The sequence below is a fragment of the Aegilops tauschii genome, chromosome 3 (genome assembly GCF_002575655.3).
Source record: "Aegilops tauschii subsp. strangulata cultivar AL8/78 chromosome 3, Aet v6.0, whole genome shotgun sequence".
NCBI classification, from domain to species: domain Eukaryota; kingdom Viridiplantae; phylum Streptophyta; class Magnoliopsida; order Poales; family Poaceae; genus Aegilops; species Aegilops tauschii.
In genome coordinates this window covers 243,929,381-243,949,576 of record NC_053037.3, presented here as the reverse complement: position 1 = coordinate 243,949,576, position 20,196 = coordinate 243,929,381, and positions in this window count along the sequence as shown.

The following is a 20,196-nucleotide window of genomic DNA, read 5'->3' as shown; positions in this document are numbered from 1 at the left end:
CTCAGTAGAGTCTATGTATAGAGCGTTAATCCAGTCTGACATGCCAGTTGATAATAACAAGAAGATCTGGAAGATGAAGATACCGCTTAAGAATAAAATCTTCGGATGGTATCTTCGTCGTGGAGTCATTCTTACTAAAGATAACCTTATTAAGAGGAATTGGCATGGAAGTCCGCAATGTGTCTTTTGTCACCATGATGAGACAATAAAACATTTATTCTTTCAATGCAAATTGGCTTGTTCTATATGGTCAGTCATCCAAATAGCTTCTGGCTTGTATCCTCCTTGTAGTGTTGCTAATGTGTTTGGCAACTGGCTACATGGGATTGATCACAGGTTTAGAACCCTTATCAGAGTGGGAGCACTTGCCGTTATTTGGTCGCTTTGGCTCTGTAGAAATGATAAGGTTTTTAACGATAAAAGTACTTCTCTTATGTAGGTTATCTACAGATGTACCGGGACTCTTCGTTTATGGTACTCTCTACAATGTGTGGAGAATCGAGGCCTGTTTATGGAGGTGTGTACACGATTGGAGGCTACGGCAAGGGATACTTTTACCCAACATGGGTGGCAGCATGATCTTAGGATTGGCCTCCCTCCGCTTTAGGCGTTATACGGATACTGCATGTTTTCCTTGTACTTCACCTTTTTTTTGATTGAGAGGATATTGTTTGGCTGTGTGCATCTTAGCTATGCAGAGGCCGGGTGTAATGCTTAAATCTTTTAAGTAATAAAGCGCCCCTTTTCGAAAAAAATGAGAGCACGAGCCACTCATCACCTCATGATCGCGGAGGCACCAAAATGGGCACTGGAAAGAGTGGACAAAGGCTGCCATGCATTTTTCTGGGCTGGAACAGAGGCGGTGAATGGGGGCTAACACTACAAAAAAAAGACACATCCGTGACATTTTGGGCCGAACGAAATTTTTTTCTGTCATACATATGACACTTCTATGACGATAATTGTGACAAAACCTGGTATCATCATAGATGTGGTGGGCTCCTACTTCTATGACAAAAAATCATGACAGAAAATGGGCTTTTCGTCCTGGGCGGGCCGGAGACGCAGCTGCATGACATTCTTTGGGCCGTCCATGACGGAAAAAACCGTGGTAGAAGCGAGGGCGAGGAAAATTTCAGGGAGTTCCCGGTTACGATGGGAGGTCGGGGGCCGAGCGATGCGCGTTTCTCTCGTACACGTACGCGCGTGTGTGCGAGGCGTTGGCTCTAACTGAACCCGAGCGAGGCGTTGGGCTCTAACTGAACCCGAGTGATTGCACTGCAGGATACGCGTTACTGAACCCGAGCGATCGATCGATGGCTGTTAACTGAACCCGATCGAGCGATTCCTTTGCTACTGCTGCTAACTGAAGCCGATCGATGCTGCCTCTGGATGAACAGTGAGCGTTGCTGGGGGGTTTGGATGAACAGTTCCCGGTGGGGGTGGATGAACAGGACCCCGTGGTGTTGCCTCTGGATGAACAGGACCCCGATCGATCGAGCCGGTTGGGGCTGGATGAACAGGACGCCGTGGAGGGCAGGATGAACAGGACCACCCCGTGGAGGGCAGAATGAACAGTAGACGGTGGAGGGCCGGATGAACAGTAGCCCGTGGAGGGGTGGTTGAACAGGAGCCCGTGGAGAGGGCTGGTTGAACAGGAGCCGGTGGAGTAGCGCGTGGTGGAGGCTGGATGTGACGCCCCCGATTCAATCGTACACTAATCATGCACGCAAATGTGTACGATCAAGATCAGGGACTCACGGGAAGATATCACAACACAACTCTACAACATAAATAAGTCATACAAGCATCATAATACAAGCCAGGGGCCTCGGGGGCTCGAATACAAGTGCTCGATCATAGACGAGTCAGCGGAAGCAACAATATCTGAGTACAGACATAAGTTAAACAAGTTTGCCTTAAGAAGGCTAGCACAAACTAGGATACAGATCGAAAGAGGCGCAGGCCTCCTGCCTGGGATCCTCCTAACTACTCCTGGTCGTCATCCGCGGGCTGCACGTAGTAGTAGGCACCTCCGGTGTAGTAGGAGTCGTCGTCGACGATGGCGTCAAGCTCCTGGGCTCCAGCATCTGGTTGCGACAACCGGGTAGAATGGAAAGGGGGAAAAGAAGGAGAAAAGCAACTGTGAGTACTCATCCAAAGTACTCGCAAGCAAGGATCTACACTACATATGCATGGGTATATGTGTAAAGGGCCATATTGGCGGACTGAACCGCAGAATGCCAGAATAAGAGGGGGATAGCTAATCCTGTCGAAGACTACGCTTCTGGAAGCCTCCATCTTGCAGCATGTAGAAGAGAGTAGATGGTAAGTTCACCAAGTAGCATCGTATAGCGTAATCCTACCCGGCGATCCTCTCCTCGTCGCCCTGTTAGAGAGCGATCACCGGGTTATATCTGGCACTTGGAAGGGTGTGTTTTATTAAGTATCCAGTTCTAGTTGTCATAAGGTCAAGGTACAACTCCGGGTCGTCCTTTTACTGAGGGACACGGCTATTCGAATTATAAACTTCCCTGCAGGGGTGCACCACATAACCCAACACGCTCGATCCCCTTTGGCCGGACACACTTTCCTGGGTCATGCCCGGCCTCGGAAGATCAACACGTCGCAGCCCTACCTAGGCACAACAGAGAGGTCAGCACGCCGGTCTAAATCCTATGGCGCAGGGGTCTGGGCCCATCGCCCATTGCACACCTGCACGTTGCGTACGTGGCCGGAAGCAGAACTAGCCCCCTTAATACAAGAGCAGGCTTACGTTCCAATCCGGCGCGCGCCGCTCAGTCGCTGACGTCACGAAGGCTTCGGCTGATACCACGACGTCGAGTGCTCATAATTTTCCCACGTAGTTGGTTAGTGCGTATAAACCAAATGGCCAGACTCAGATCAAATACCAAGAACTCGTTAAGCGTGTTATTATTAAGTATCCGCGGACGCCGACCAGGCCCAGGCCCACCTCTCTCCTAGGTGGTCTCAACCCGCCCTGTCGCTCCGCCACAAGGTAACAGTTGGGGGCCGTCAGGAACCCAGGCCCACCTCTACCGGGATGGAGCCACCTGTCCTTTCAGCCCCCTCATCAGAATCACTTGCGGGTACTCAACGAGCTGACCCGACTTTAGTCACCACATGTGTCATGTATATAAAGTATATAGTATATACACGTGATCACCTCCCTAGTGATCACGGCCCAATAGTATAGCATGGTAGACGGACAAGAGTGTAAGGCCACTGATGGAACTCTAGCATCCTATACTAAGCAGTAGGATAGCAGGTAAGGGTAACAACTGTAGCAACAATGACAGGCTATGCAGCAGAATAGGATTAACCGAAAGCAGTAACATGCTACACTCTTCTAATGCAAGAAGTATAGAGAAGAATAGGCGATATCTGGTGATCAAGGGGGGGGGCTTGCTTGGAAGCTCAGCCGAGAAGGAGGGGTCGTCAACACCGTAGTCGTACTGGGTAGCAGCGGCGTCGGTCTCGGTGTCTAGCGAGAGAAGAGGGGGAAGAAACAATAAACATAATTGCAAAGATACGCATGACGATGCATGACATGACAATGAGCGTTGCTAGGGGTGCCCAAACACGGTAGTAAGTGATACCGGCGAAGGGGGAAAACATCCGGGAAAGTATCCCCAAAGTTTCGCGTTTTCGGATAGATGAACCGGAGTAGGGATGTGTGGCGGACGAACGGGCTACGTATTCGGATTTGTCTCGTCGTTCTGAGCAACTTTCATGTATAAAGTATTTTCATCCGAGTTACAGATTATTTTATATTAATTTTTAAAGTTTTATTAATACTCTGGAATTAATTTAATTATCTAAATTCGAATTATCCAAAACAGTGACCGGTGATGTCAGCATGACATCATCCATGCGTCAGCGGTCAAACCTCAGATGGTCCAGGTCAACCCTGACTAGTGGGTCCCGCATGTCATAGAGAGAGGCTTAACTAGAGTTTAATTTAAACCTAACATAGTCTAATTAGTAGGTGGCCCCCACTGTCAGTGGCAATATTAATTATAGTTTAAGTTTATATTCGGATTAGTCTTAGTTAACTGAGGGGGGTCCCACATGTCAGTGGCACATGGTGCCCAGTCAACTAGGGGCCCTGGGCCCACGGGTCAGTGACCCAGTAGGCCGCCACGTGGCGCCAGGTCAGCGCCGTCGCCGGAGTAACTCCGGAGACCATGTTTTGCGGCGGCGCGCGTCGGGAGGTGGTCGGGTTTCGGCTACGGTGGCTCGTTTCGAGCGCGGGAGGTGGCGTTTGAACGAGTGCGGTGAGCTACATCCAGTGGTGGCGGTGGCGTGGCTGGAGGTGGCCGGAAGTGATGGCGGCGAGCACATCGGCAGACGGCCGGAGTTGGGCGTGAGGGTAAACGGTGATGCGGGGCATGGCAGGGCGAGCTAGCGGTGGCGTTGAGCTCCTATGCGTGCGCCGAGCACAGCTACATGCTCGGACGAGCTCGTCGGTGACGGTGCTGACGGCGACGAGCACGGAGGCGGAGGCGAGCTACAGCGGAGGCGGCTACTACGGCTGTGGGCACGGATCCGTGGAGAAAGAAGAGGGGAAAAAGGCAGAGCTCGCCGGGGAGCACAAGGAAGGCTCGTTGAGGTCTCGGAGCGCAGGGGCGGCGAATCGACGCGGCGGAGCTTAAGTGGCCGGAGGTAGAAGACGATGCGGATCCAGCGATGGAGAGGCGCAGAGCTCGAATTAGTCCTCGTAGAGGACGTAGTGGACGACGGCGCATCTCCTAGGCGCGATCTCGAGGCGTGGGGGCGACGGTGGCCGCGAGATCGACGGAAGCCATGGCGGCAGTGCTTCGGGGTCGTGCGGGGAAGGAGAGAGTGGCGCGAGGGAGATGGGAGAGTGAGCTAGGGTTCGTCAGGGGGTTCGGGGAGGGGTCGCCGTCGACCTAAAGGAGCCGGGGGGGCACCGGATGGCCGCCCCGTGGCCATCTTCAGCCATGGACGCGGTGCGCGCGTCCAGCGCGACGGGGGTGAACAGGAGAAGGGGGAAGGGGTTAAGTGGGCCGTGTTTTCGGCTAATGGGCCACAGGGCCAGTAGATTAGTTTTGTTGTTATTTTTCTTTTGTTTTTTGTTTTATTTTTGTTCCTTTTTATTTCAGTTTTATAAAAATTAACACTAGCACCTAAATTTTTATTTATAAATATACTACTGCCACATTAACTTTGGCACCTAAATAAAATAGTTTTGTAATTATTTATTATTTAAAAGTATTTATTAAATAACAGTTTTGCCGTTGTTTTAATTACTATGGTGCATTTAAATACTTTAGAGGAGTGTGGTTTCTAGACCAATATTTAGTATGGATTATTTGGCTCACCCCGAACATTTTAGTTTTAATATTTGAAAACTTTTATTGTTTGCTTGAATTTGAATCAGTTTCGTACTAACGCGAGATTAGCAACAGTAATCGAGGTGACGTGGCATCATTAGTAGAAAGTTACTGTAGCTTAATTATCCGGGTGTCACAATTCTCCTCCACTACAAGAAATCTCGTCCCGAGATTTAAGAGGGGAGTAAGGGGGAAGAATAGGTTACGAAATTCTAACGATTCTTCTCGGTCTTGGTTGCTCTTCTCGAAGAGGTTGATCCATTATGTTGATGTCTTCATTTCTCTTCTTCAGGTCATCGTGATGAAGTCTGCATCCTTTCTTCGGGAACTCCATCGTACTTACGAAGGAATAAAGGGTGGGTATTCCAGAAGAACGGACCTCTGCAAGGTTGACTATCTGGTCGATAACATCGGGGAAGGTGGCGGAAAGTAACTCTCAAATTGAAACTTAAGAAAATATCGAGAGTAAAGTAAGGAGGTATCATGGGAAGTTTCAAGCAGGTAGGCAATCGTTCGTTGCCTGAAACAAAGTGTGAAAGGGGTCCAGAGCAACGGGAATAAGTATTGCTTGTGTTACCAAAATAGATCACTAGGAAGGTGGTCCGTGAATTACATACGAGGCCACGCACGAGGAACAACCTTGCGGACAGGGGGTGTACAGGAGAGTCAGGTTTCGATCCTGTGGAACCGTGGGTTAATAGTAGGAAGAGGGGTGACGTCTTGCACGATCATGTAAGCAAGGCATGTCAGAGAATAACCGGTCAGTTATGTCGACAGCATCGTTGGTACCAAGGGCGAGGGACGAAGAGAACCATTCTCCTGCTCGTTGAACGAGGCAGACCAATAGGCAAAGTTCTCATCCATCGGTGGCTACCGGAATGTCATCGACAATAGTAACAGGGTCTTGCTGACAGAATTGTACACCGAGGTGTTTACATAAGCAGGAGAATATTACTGCTTAGATCATATAGATCACGAGAAATGTTAAACCAACCAATGGAAAGGAAAATATGGTTATCAGATTAAAGAAAACAATGGAAAGGAAAATGTGTTTAGACACATATTTTAGGGGCATATCCTTCCCAAGGACAAGCAGAGCCTGGTAACTGTGACACGATATAATGTAGAAAACCCTTTAGGTAAGGGGAGAGAAACTTCATGACACTACCCATACAGCGGTGTTTCGATAATTGAGCAAGAAACATTTAGCATTGGGCTTCAAATGTTCTTGTTTGGAAATCGGAGTACCACAGACATGCTTTGAGATAGCATTGACATGGTCTTCAAGCAAAGGTCAGACTTGGATATACAAAGGATTCATCAGGAACAACTTATAGAATAAGTCTCACAATTTCCTCATGGAAGATTGGTTAATCTTTCTAAGATGGAAACTATAACAATAGGTCCTCCGGCCAGGTGTGCTAGGCATGACATCACCTTACCGGGTCATATAAAGACCAATGTTGTGACTCTTGGAAAGTGTTCCAACCATCATATCTGACCGAGATTCAGATCTGATCGGTGTTAGGATACCTCAGACTCAGGATGTCTGGGAAGAATAGGTGCGACACAATTTGACGAGACAACATTTTAAGGTTCTCGGGAAATGAACTATGGAAGCGAGTTCCAAAATAAGAGTTCATCATTAAACCAAGGAGAGGTGAGGAGGTGGCTGATTGACTCAGCGACAATTCATTGAGATTTCCAAAAAGACGGATTTCCACAGTTATGTGAAGAAGGAGATAACATTAGTCAGATCAAATGATACGTGCCGCTGTACGTATGTGTACATGCTACGTGCGCGCCTCTACATCGACCAGTATGTATGTACATGTTCGCGACCAAAATGACAATGCTACGTACGCTTCGACCAGGTGGGTCCCGACTGTCAGGCACTTCCTTGCCTGCGAAGATGTAGCTGGTGGGTCCCAGCAGTCAGGGGGGCGAATCATTTTTTTTTGCCCGGACGCACTTCCTTGCATGCTAAGATGTAGCTGGTGGGTCCCAGCAGTCAGGGGGAAACGTTTTTTTCGCGAAATACACTGGCCCGTCCGGTGGGTCCCAACTGTGAGGTGGAGGAATCATTATTTTCCGCGTAATAAGGAGGCACTTCCTTGCTGCGGCCGTGGACCCAGCTGTCAGCCTCTCCACGTACAGTCCACGTTCGATGGAAGTCGTTCCTTGACCACGTTGACCACGCCGCGCCGAGAGCACCAGGGCGGTGGACGACGGCGATGCCTAGGAAGGGGACGACGGGGAGTCGGGGAAGACGCGGCAGTGGAAGCCCGCGCGGAGAGGAGTACGAGGGTTCACTGGTTCGGCTGCGGTGTGAGGCTGCCGTCGCCGCAGGGCCTGGCCAGCGGTGGGAATAGTAGGGGGCGGTGAGGCCTCCGCGGCAGCACAGCCGGCCACGGGAGGCAGGAGCATGCGGCATGACCGGCGCTGCTTTGGGCGGCTGGAGCAAGAAGACCAGAAGTTGAAGAAGCACTACAGCCATTGGATGTACATCGTACGGTCACTGGAGCTAGAATCGTTCATATTGACTAAAGTTGACAAAGGCCCCCGTCCTAGTCAACTTAGTAGGCCCACAAGTCAGCCTCCCACCATGGTGGGTCCCAGCTAGCAGGGGGAGTATTCTTTTTTTTGTGCGTAATAAGGAGGCACTTCCTTGCGTGTGAAGATATAGCTGGTGGGTCCGAGCTGTCAGCGGCGGTAACGTTTTTTTGCGAAATACAGAGGCCCTTTCGGTGGGTCCATGATGTCAGGTGGAGGAATCATTATTTTGCGCGTAATAAGGAGGCATTTCCTTGCGTGCGGCCGTGGACCCAGCAGTCGGCCTCTCCACGTACAGTCCACTTCAGATGCATGTTGGTCGTTGACCATGTTGACCAGGCCGCGCCGAGAGCACCAGGGCGGTGGACGACGGCGAGGCCTAGGAAGGGAACGACACGGAGGCAGGGAAGACTTGGCAGTTGTTTCCCACGCGGAGGGGAGTACAATTGTACGAGGGTTTACTGGTTCGTCTGCCGTCGCCGGAGAATAACAGCAGGTGTGGGTGAGTAGAGGGATGGCTAGGCCAGCAATGGGAGTACGGTGGGGCGGTGAGGCCTGCGCGGCAGCAGAGCCGGCCGCGGGGAGGAGGGAGCAGGCAGTCCCGCCGGCGCTTGTTCGAGCGGCTGGAGCAGGAAGAGCAGAGATTGAAGAAGCACGACGGCCGTTGGATGGCCATCCAACAGTCACTGCTTGTGCGTCAACCTTTTTTGAGGAAAGCTTCAAATCTGTGGAAAACAGCATACAACCCATCTGCCATTATTTCTAATAATTTACAGCCCATTTGCTAATTATTAAGGTTTTTTTTGGATCCCATATTGTTTTTGTTAGCATTACAACCCATATTGTGGCCACGGTTAAAAAATTATACGAAATTTTGCATATTTCGGTGCGGTCCGAACTGTTTTTAATCCCGAAATTTCGACTCACATTCAAACTGATTTAAAAAATAAATGTATATCAATATAAAATCCAACAAATTCTCCACGCATAAAAATTAATGTAATTTAAAATCTCGAAATGAAAAAAAAAGATATTTGAAACTAATTGCCGGTTTGATGTGTTTTAAAAATGTACAACGCATTTCTCATTACTGATGGGCCATTTTCTCGGCCAGCCGAATGAAAGCTCTCCTCGTCTTGAAAGATTTGCAGCCCAACAGGCCTGACAATGCGACTTACTTGGCAAATCACAAAAAAACTGGGTTGTGGCCGTGGACCCAGCTGTCAGCCTCTCCACGTACAGTACTCTTCCGATGGAAGTCGTTCCTTGACCACGTTGACCACGCCGCGCGGAGAGCACCACGACGGTGGACGACGGCGAGGCCTAGGAAGGGGACGACGCGGAGCCGGGGAAGACGCGGCAGTGGAAGCCCGCGCGGAGAGGAGTACGAGGGTTCACTGGTTCGGCTGCGGTGTGAGGCTGCCGTCGCCGCAGGGCCTGGCCAGCGGTGGGAATAGTAGGGGCGGTGAGGCCTCCGCGGCAGCACAGCCGGCCATGGGAGGCAGGAGCACGCGGCACGACCGACGCTGCTTAGGGCGACTGGAGCAAGAAGACCAGAGGTTGAAGAAGCACTACGGCCGTTGGATGGACATCGTACGATCACTGGAGCTAGAATCGTTCATATTGACTAAAGTTGACAAAGGCCCCCGTCCCAGTCAACTTAGTAGGCCCACAAGTCAGCCTCCCACCATGGTGGGTCCCAGCTAGCAGGGGAGTATTCATTTTTTTGTGCGTAATAAGGAGGCACTCCCGGTGGGTCCGAGCTGACAGCGGGGGGAACGTTTTTTTCGCGAAATACGATGGCCCGTTAGGTGGGTCCCAGCAGTCAGGGGGCAAACGTTTTTTCGCAAAATACGGTGGCCCGTCCAGTGGGTCCCTGCGGTCAGTTGGAGGAATCATTATTCTCCGCGTAATAAGGAGGCACTTACTTGCTGCGGCCGTGGACCCAGCTGAGACTCTCCACGTACAGTATACTTCCGATGGAAGTCGTTCCTTGACCATGTTGACCTCGCCACGTTCCGTTGCATGCATGCGTCCATGGGCGTGGTGCGTCCCCACTATCAGCCTCTCACGTACAGTCATCTTCCGATGACTCTCGGTTGTTGACCATGTTGACCACACCGTGCCGAGCGCACCCAGACTGGAACGACCCGGAGATGGGGAAGACAGGGCAGTGGAGTCGCAGATGGAGAGGAGTGGGAAACTTCACTGGTTCGGGTGCGCGGCAGCACAGCCGCGGTGCCGCCCACGGGAGACAGGAGCAAGAACAGAGGTTGAAGAAGGAGCACGGCTGTTGGATTAACATCCAACGGTCCAGCTGCTAGAATCATTTGTTGATTAAGTTGACAAAGTCGTGCGTAGACGTCCGCTTAGTAGGCCCACAAGTCAGTCACCAAATCTGACGGGTCCCAGCTGTCAACCGGATGAATAATTTTTTTCGCAAAACAAGGAGGCACTTCCTTCCGTGCGAAGATACAGCCGGTGGGTCCCAGCTGTCAGGTGGAGGAAACATTTTTTTCAGCTTAATAAGGAGGAACTTTCCTTGCGTGCGACCATGGACCTCGTGGGTCCCAGTCGTCAAGCTCTCCACGTACAGTCCTCTTCCGATGACTCTCGTTTGTTGACCACGTCGCACCGAACGCAGCGAGGCGGTGGACGATGGCGAGGCTCCGGACGGGAACGAATCGGAGATGGGAAAACGCGGCAGTGGAGTTGCAGATTGAGAGGAGGAGAAGGGTTATAACTGGTTCTGTTGCGGCGTGGGGCTGCAGTCTGTGGAGAATAACAGGAGGTGTCGAGGGGTGGAGGGATAGCCTGGCCGGCGGTGGGGTAGCGCTTCGCAGCGATGCGTGCTAAGCAGAGCCGCTAGCCGCCGGAGGCCGGACCAGGCGGTCCCGGCGACGCTGGAGGAAGAAGACGAGAGATTGAAGGTGCATGCCGGCCGTTGGATATAAATCCAATGGCTGTGGATGAAACAATCATTTGTTGACCAAGTTGACAACGCCCTGCGTAGGCTTCGACCTATTGGCCCACATGTCAGCCTGCAAAAATGTGGCATATATTTAACCCATGTTTTCTAGAATGTACAGTCCATTTGCTGGGTTGGGTGAACAAATAATTTCGTGTCAATCAGGCCCATTTATATTTTCTAAGAAAACCCAGCCCATTTGCACTTCCTTGAAATACACGTATTAGGTGGGCTTGTTATTAATATCAAAGAATAAATCGGAGAGGCACATTATATATATATATATAATGAAGAAATTAGCGAGTTATTGCTCAAAATAAAAATGAGCGCGTTATTATTAAATTGGTCCTTAAAATCTTCGCAAGCTTTTGTACGCAATCACCAGGATTTTCCTTGCCTGTGAGTCAAAAACAACCAGGATTTTCCTTGCCAACTTCCGTTAAACATTTACTTTTATAAGTTAATAACACGTGGGATGTTTTTATAATGTATATATAAGTCTCTATAAAATATACGATAATAGTAATAATATAAATATATATAATGTGGTTAGAAGGGAAAACATAAATTGGACACAACATTACTTTTATAAGAGACCTGCGTTTTATACCCCACAGTAGGCATACTAACAAGTTCACATTCATATCAAACTCAGGTTCACAGGACACGTTCATATTCATAGCCAACATTCACTATCAACAACTCAAAAGATTCATATATACACAAGCTCAGCATATCTATGCATCCAAATGATTGATAGATCACACGACAATATTCATACATAATTCACAAAAAGATTCAGATATACACATGTTCAGTATGTTTATGCATCCAAATGATTGAGATCACAGCCAATATGATCCATGGACGAACTTTAATTACCTAGGGTACAGACTGGTAAATGGTGTTCAATTGGAGGTACTTCTTGCTAAAATTAGTTCTTGTACGAGTAAACTTTCGAGTACATAAGAGGTAGCACAGACAATCTGAACTTTGCTTGTAGGTTTATCCTCAAATAGTGGCCTCGTGCCGAGGGAGGTTTGAGCAACTTGGCCACTACTTTCATCCAACTAGTTTACTGGCTCATCTTGGTCCTGTATCTCGCCAAAATTCTACATTGCAGACGAGAAAGGAGGCGGTTGAGAAAATGAACCACCCAAATTTTTTGTGCAGTTCAACTGAAATGGAGCATCCTTGGCATGCAGACTGATTAAGTGCCAGATGAATATACGCGTCAACCAACTTGTCTGGAATCTTTAGACTCCATGCCATATAGTTCGCTACCATATGTGCCGATAACTAAAAGGCACAAGTTGGGACCAAAGACTAGACTGCGTTTTTCTGGCTATGCACCAAGCAATATTTTTGGTGTTCACTCTCCTAATACTTGGAGTTTGACAATTGGTTGACGCCGGTTGATACTCGAATGAATATGGGCACTTCTTGTCAACATCGATGCTTGTCTGAGTGAACTTTGGAGTACATAGCAGCAGCATAAGTACCTGTCCATCTGATCATTTTGTGCAGTTCTACTGAAATCACCCGATGTAATGATTTGCCTGCGAGTTTAGGCTCCAAATTACTCCTTTATGAAATCGGCAAACAGTAGCACAATACCAAATTACCAATACATATGACAGGCACAATAATCAGGATAAAGACCAGTACCAACCTGTGTGAGGTAGCATATCAATTACTATTTCCTTTGACTGGAAGCCGAGATAAGCCAAGCGACTGACAGCAAAGGAAGAAAGCAAGCGGAGATTAGCGACTGACAGGAAAGGACGGAAGCTGTCGAGGCAATGAAGCACCCAAAGTTTTTGTGCAGTTCCACCAAAATCGAGCATCCCTGTTGGCACATATATTGAGAGAGTGAGATTACTGTAATAGTGGGACTAGTTGATGAAACATACACTAACAAATAGAAGCACCCTCATTATCTTAATGGGTAAAGTTAGCAACATAGTAGTCTTGCTTAAAGAGAGGTATTAGTTTATTCAATCAGTGCCAATTAGCTCAACTCAACACTCAAAGCATTGCCATTTATCATAGGTTGCAAAACTTTAACGTGCAAAGATAAAGGAGTTTCTCATGACAGTAGCACGATACAAATAGAGATGACAGCAAACTAATATGGATGAAGGCCTTAGGCCCGTACCAACCTGAGAAAAAAAACTTATTCATGTAGTCCCATAAGAGATGATAAAGCACTCACTGGAATCACACAATAGTATATATTTTTGTGCACTTCAAATGTATGGTTGAAATCACTCTTGTTTACCAGTGCTGAAATTATATCAAAGATTATCAAGAACTTCCAGCAGAGTTAAAGCACTGGCTGGGATACAGTTCATTGTATTGTCTTGTGTAGTTCCACTAAAATGTATGATTGGCACAACATGATCCCTGTTTGCACAAGTAGGAACAAGGTGAAACCTTCATTAGCTTAGTGAGAAAGGATAGGAAGACATTAGCATATTACTCAAACAGTAGCATCAAATTCATGATGGACAATACGCAAAACATTGCCTCATTGAACTAATGGCAATAAATTGACATGCAAAACAATAGCACTATTATGTCATGACACTAATAATATTTCCTCCCTGCTCCACCACATGATTCACCTCCATAGACAAACATACACATGTACATGATTCAGCATAGGGTCCTACTAAAGATTTGTTTAACTCCAACAGGAAAATTAGGCACTAATAAATTAGTGGTACTTAAGTACTCCTAATTAATTAAGTGAGACATCAGAAGTGGAAGGGCTCCCTGGAGGATTGTCTCACATGTAAGGTAGTCGTTGCCGGAGCCCTTGAATGGCCTCGACTAAGGCCTCTGGCTTCAGCAAGATCGCCTTAGCACTGTTTATTATTCTTCTTCTTCCTCTTCATGCTCTGTTTCTCTTTCTCCTCACCAGTTGGTGAAACCAAGTACATGATTGGCCTTCTAATTCAGAATTGGTTTTGTCAGTGAAGGAGTACAAGTGTACTAGTAAAAAACAATATTATTTTCTCATGGCAGTCGGAAAATAGAGATGAACACATGCATTAAATATCATTCTTACCTAAAGGAAGGTTATGGCGCCAATATGGATGATGAGGATTGGAACACAGATCTCCCTTTGTGCAGTTCCACCAAAATGAACCAACTGTTCCATTCTGACATTCCAGTTAAACAGCACAAAAGTCACTTCTTTTAAGAAGAGTTTTGTGCAGTGCACCAAAAGGTCACAACAGCAACCAGGTGAATTGGATATCCCTGTTTGCACAAAAAGGCACAGAGAAAACAGTCAGAGTCTCAAACAATTACAGGCAAAAACATTTGGCTAAACTTGTCATGGCTTATAACAGTGGCATGGCTTCATTTTTACCAGGGACATTAGATTAAGAACATCTAAGGCTGCGTTCGGTTCACAGGTTTGGTGCAGGATTTTCGTAGGAACACAATTCCTACGGTATTCTTTCCCTTCCAACCGTTCGGAACACGGGAAAGGTGAATAGTGTTTCATAGGAAAGCTGGTCTGGTAGTACTAATTCCATAGGATTAGAAACATCCACACACTGCTCATTTTTTGGGCGGAAGCCCGAGGCAGGCGCTCACTGCCATGCGTTAGACAGGTTGCTGTGCTGTGTTGCCGGAATAAAAAAATCAACCTATGTGTGGTACGTGAGGTGAGGACAAGAGTAGTCACTGTGCAGCTGAATAAACAAATAGCATCTCATACTGCCAAGCATGCTACTCTAAAAAAACAAATCTGTACATTTCGTAGTCCATCCGAACACATTCTCTTGAGAGTTTCCTCCGGTTCGTTGTTCCATAGTTTTATACCTACATTCCTTTCCTATTCCTCTATTTTCATCAAGACCAATGTTTTCTGCCCCTTTATTCCGAACGGAGCCTAAATATTTGGTATAAGGGCATGGGACAGTGGGTGCACCAGCAGTCCAGCACCATGTACGTAAACAGGGGCATAAAGTGGTGATTCATAGTTTGTTGCCCTGATAAACAAACATCCAAGAAACATATCTGGGTTGGTCCCATTTTTGTTCACTCTAGCCACCTACTCCTATGTGTGGATAGCAAATCTAGTCCTGGTCATACCACAATGTACAGCGTTACCCCTATATTTTCCCTTTTCGACCAAGAGACCGGTTGGATGACCAGTCTGTACTACTTTCACTCCCTTTCCTTCCTGTTTGTATCAAGTCCGATGTACTCCCTCCGTTCGGAATTACTTGTTGCAGAAATGGATGTATCTAGATGTATTTTAGTTCTAGATACATCCATTTCCGAGACAAGTAATTCTGAACGGAGGGAGTACATACTAAATTCCCCCACCCCCACTTTATTTCTTGTTTGAACCAAGTACTCCCTCCGTCCGGAATTACTTGTCATCAAAATGGATGTGTCTAGAACTAAAATACATCTAGATACATCCATTTCAATGACAAGTATTTTCGGACGGAGGTAGTACAAGATTCGACTCCATGAAGTAGCTTTACCTCTAACAATAGAAGAAAAAAATGTGACGTTGGACCATCCGATCAAGAGGGGCTGAGAGGTAGAAAATGATGCACATGCAGCGACGTAGTGAGCTAGGGAAGTAGAGCTAAGGCGGTTTTGAACGAAGATATACCTGAAGGTCGTCGGGATGTGGATAGGTGGGCGGCGGGAGGCCGGATCCGCCCACAGGCAACGGCGAAGGGATCGGAGGACCTCCCGCGCCGGCGCTCGGCCAGAGATAATGGTGCGGCCGGCAGTGGGTCTCCTCCCTCCCTGTCGACGACGGCCTAAACGCTGCCCCTCCTCCCCTTCACCGGCGGAGGGGGATACGTCTGGATCTGTAACCAGTGGTGAGTATAGAAAGCCAGTGTTTTTTGAAGGGAGAAAGACAGTGTTACTACCCCTATCTTGTTTAGATCTGGAGAGGATGAGAGTGTGTGAATAGAGCAACCCTAGCAAGCGAGCGCGAAGGCTCCGGCCTATATATACGTAGTGGGGTAGTTTTCCTTTTTCACTCCATCAAAACAATCGTTTAAAATTGTGTACTACTACATGCCAGGTCGCGGGTTTTTTAGTTGTTGATTATTTTTTGAGATAGCTACCCGCTTGTTCCAAGTGGTGTTATGGTGTGCCAGGTCGCACTTTGTATCGTTCAAGTGTGGTACTACAAGTCCCTCCATTAAATGAACAACCAACCCCTCGTAAAAACTGTGAACAAGCCCACGGCTAAATTTAGCGGAAACGTGGGTTGCCCCAACATGCATTATTATTTATATTTTCTACTCCCTCCGTTCCTAAATATAAGTCTTTTTTATAAGCCACACCTAAGACAAGAATTTTTTTTATTAGCAGTGAACCCCACATGTCATAGACACAAAAATTGTGGCAAGATTCCCTTAGGCAAGCCAAAGTGTGTCTAACAATTTGAGCAACTCAGGTTAGGCAAGTGTGGCAAGTGTCGGAAAAATAATGTGGCAACATAAGACAAACATAGTCACAATCCAAACAGCCCCGTAATTTTTTGTGACATGCATGAAAATTTGGTTAGTTAAATTTATAGTCAAAATTTGGCAAGGTGCATCAAATCAACACATTCAAGTATCAAAAGGAAAGTCACGGCATGCATGCATGCGTTGTACTCCCTCCGTTTCCAAATATAAGTCTTTCTAGAGATTGCAACAAGTGACTACATACGAAGCAGAATATGTCTACTCCTACATACGAAGTAGCCCATTTTAAATGTGTAAAAAGACTTATATCGAGTGCAGTGCTTTGATGTGTCACGTCAACTTGTACAAGACCGAGAAATTTGATTACTACAACGCCCTCTCCCTCGCGGACTGAGCTCCGGTGCCTTAACTACACCTGCCTTTGGCCGCATGACAGGAGGGCCAACCACCTGCTGGGCCCACCTGTCATAGACGCAAAGGCAGGAGCAGTAAGTAGAAGCTTTTGCTACACGCTATCCCTCCCGCACGAGGTGGACGGACATGCAGCAGTGGATTCGATACTGTAGAAGTAGGAGTAACATCATTGTTCGTCTTCTCGAAGAGGCGAAGAGCCAAGCGCAACCCGAACGTGGCAGTTGCGAATGCTCGCGTGGTGCGGTTCCTTGGAGTACTAGCCAGGCTCTTACATGAGACAAAATTGCTATTGTTTAACAATTAAACTCCATTATCCATTGGTTGATACTCATTCTGCATAGGTCCACGCGCTTAGCACCGTTTCCTCCTGGGATCACCAATGTTTATTTGCTAATTAATAGCATTGCATGCAATGAACTAGCCATTGCAAGTCATTAAAAGCATGCACACCTCTCATCTCTTATTGGTTGATAATGTCAAGAAACAAGAAACAAGGTAGAAGTTAATGCACCGCGCCTAAGTGTTTTGGGACTATTTGGTTTTCGTAAGATGACTTACACACCTAGACGGAGGGAGTAGTATAGCCCTGTAAACCGGAAAGGAGTATTTGCCTTTCTAGAGATTTCAACAAGTGACTAGACTACACCGTGTGCAGTACTCCCTCCCTTCCGGTTTATAGGGCTCAAATCTCAAATCTCATGAACCAAGGCATTTTGCGATTGGAGGAATGTATCTCGTACTTTACAAAACTACCCTAATTAAACTCATGCATTAATTACGTAGTTCTCTCGTTTTCCTCTCCGCCTTGGTCGCGGTGCACAATATTGAGCACTCCTATATGACTAGCCGCTCTATCTACATGCGGGGCATTTCAAAGCATCCGGGCCCGCGTGCCATCCACCAAATCACAGCGAGGTGCTACAGTCGAGACTCACCTGTCACCCCGGTGTGGCCGTCATGACCCGTCATATCACAAAACCCACACCTTTACCAGTAGTGGTAAGGTGGCCTCCAAGTTGGACTGGATGAAGCAACCATCATTTCACTGGAACGCTCGTTCAAGCCCTTTCTTCCCTTTCTTGAAGAAAACCTCACTCCAGGCTACTCACTTCTGCCATTTTTCTTCTGTACCGACGAAGGAAAGGTGGGTGAATCAGTTATGCTGCTATATTTTCATTCCAAGAATCTTCTTTTTGCGAAGCACCGACCGATTCTCACATCCTATTCTTTTCCCGTTTTCATTGTGATTGTGGTTTCCTTTTGATTGCTTTTTGTTTGTCAGTTCATTGATGGATCCTGGAGCACTAGGCAAAGAGTTGCCGGCGGACAACCCACCGGAGACAGCGATCTCCAGGAAGCGAGCACCGACCAACGAGTTGACCATGTTGGCGGGCCAACCCATGGAGACGAAGAACTCCAAGAAACAAGCACTGGCCAAATAGTTGAGGACGTTGGCGGACGAACTCCTCAAAGAAAGTTGGAAGAACAGCAAGGGCCCCACCGTGCCTACCCCAGGAACTCTGATTGCCACCTATGTGAGGCTCAAGACCGAGTTTGAGGAGATAGTCGTCGTTGAGAAGCAGTATTCCCGTGGCAAGGTGATGGCCCCCATCGAGGACGAGGAGATGGCCCCCGGAGGGATGAGATCCCCCGGTGAGCTACACAAGGTAAAAAATAATGGCTTATTACCATAGTTGTGGTTTTTGATTATTTGCAATGTGCTTGCTAATATGTTAGGGTTGTACAGGTGCCGGTGGACGTCCTTGATGATTCCGATGTCGTGGCCCATCCTGTTGGCATCGCCCCGGAGATCGATTTCGATGCCGCTGTCCATCCTGTGGACATCCCCCCAGAGATTGATTCTGATGTCGCGGTCAGTCCTGTGGACATCGCCCCAGAAATCGATTCCCATGCCGCTGTCCGTGCTGTGGTCATTGCCCGAGAGATTGATGACAAGAAATAGTTGGTCGCGCTAATCCTTCAGGGTAGTTTGCATTGCCCTGTGTTTAATTACCAGAACGATGCGTGTTATCAAACCATCTTAGGGCTAGTGCACTATCTTGTGTGGGCGGATCTTGCTACTTTTGTTTGATAGTGAATCATGCGATGAATCATGCGAACCCTCTCCGAGTTATGGAAACAGATGTATCCTCACCAGCTTTTGATGTAATATATGGCATGCTTAGATGTAAGTTTGAACTGTTTATCATATCAGCAGGGCTTGTTTGATGATTCTTGGTGTTAGTAGGCTAGCTACTGTGCGAGCTATAGTACTTGCAAAACACTCACCGAAGAGAAACGTTGGGGCTGATGAGCTCGTGGTACGCTTATACTTATCCCTTGTCGATCGACCAATAGCCCTAGCTCCTAAAATTGTAGGCTTAGCGATCGATCAGACAATAGTCGACATACATTCATGCCTCATTTGGTTCATAGGGTAGGAAAATCGTAGCAAAAGTACAGAGAACGTGCAACACAAAATCATAGCAGTGCAGAGACGTACTCCCTCCGTTCCAAAATAGATGACCTAGGCGGGCTAGTTTGGCCTAGTGGGTTTAAGTGATATGACGTGGTACAGTGCCGTCTAGTCTTCGCGTGTGGTAGCAGTATTGCGGCTACAGTAAGTTTTCTTGAAGAAGCAGAATTCAACGAAGTCATGATGGTTCCTTCGTCCGAACAACTTACAGTGGGAAAGGTTGGGCCTGCGATACGACCGGGGTAGACCATGGTAATTTTGTGCATGGCAGGTGGACCAGGATGGTCGACGTCCCACATGTTGGCGAATGAAAGTATTCTTTCTGATATAGAGGACGAGCAACGAGTATTGATTGTTTATTTTTGATGAAAGCTATTGTCTCCACTGTTACGACGGAGGAGTGTGAAACATGGCAGCCCAGTGAACTTAGCATGTGCACCACTCCCTCCTTCCTCATGTAATGCCCAGGTTACAGCTTTTTCTCACTTTCTCTCTATCTATTTCCTCTCAAATGTTTTTTACCTTTCTTTTTTTAAGACACAATTGTTTTTTATGCCTTTTTTAGAATTATTATTTTTATACCTAGGAGCACGTGTAGAGACTGGCTCTTGCAGAGCCCACTCCTTGACTTTGTCAATGCCTCTCTCTCCTCCACATAAGGAGTACTACTTGCTATGCATGCATGCGGCGGGCAGCTGGCGTCTTGAGGGGCCAGGGCGGTGAGAGCGGGCTCCGGAAGCGGTCCGGACTCCAGCATGGCCCACCTCACATTATCACCATATATTTCTTGGAGTCCGTGCGCGGCGGGCGGGCGATCTCTTCTCCCTCCCCCGTTTCTCTCTTCTCAGCCGACGCCCGCCGAGCGATTAGATTTCGGCTATCGACGGTTTATTCAATTACGGTCCCACATGTCAGTGAAATTGCAAGACAACGCGTGTCCCCTCT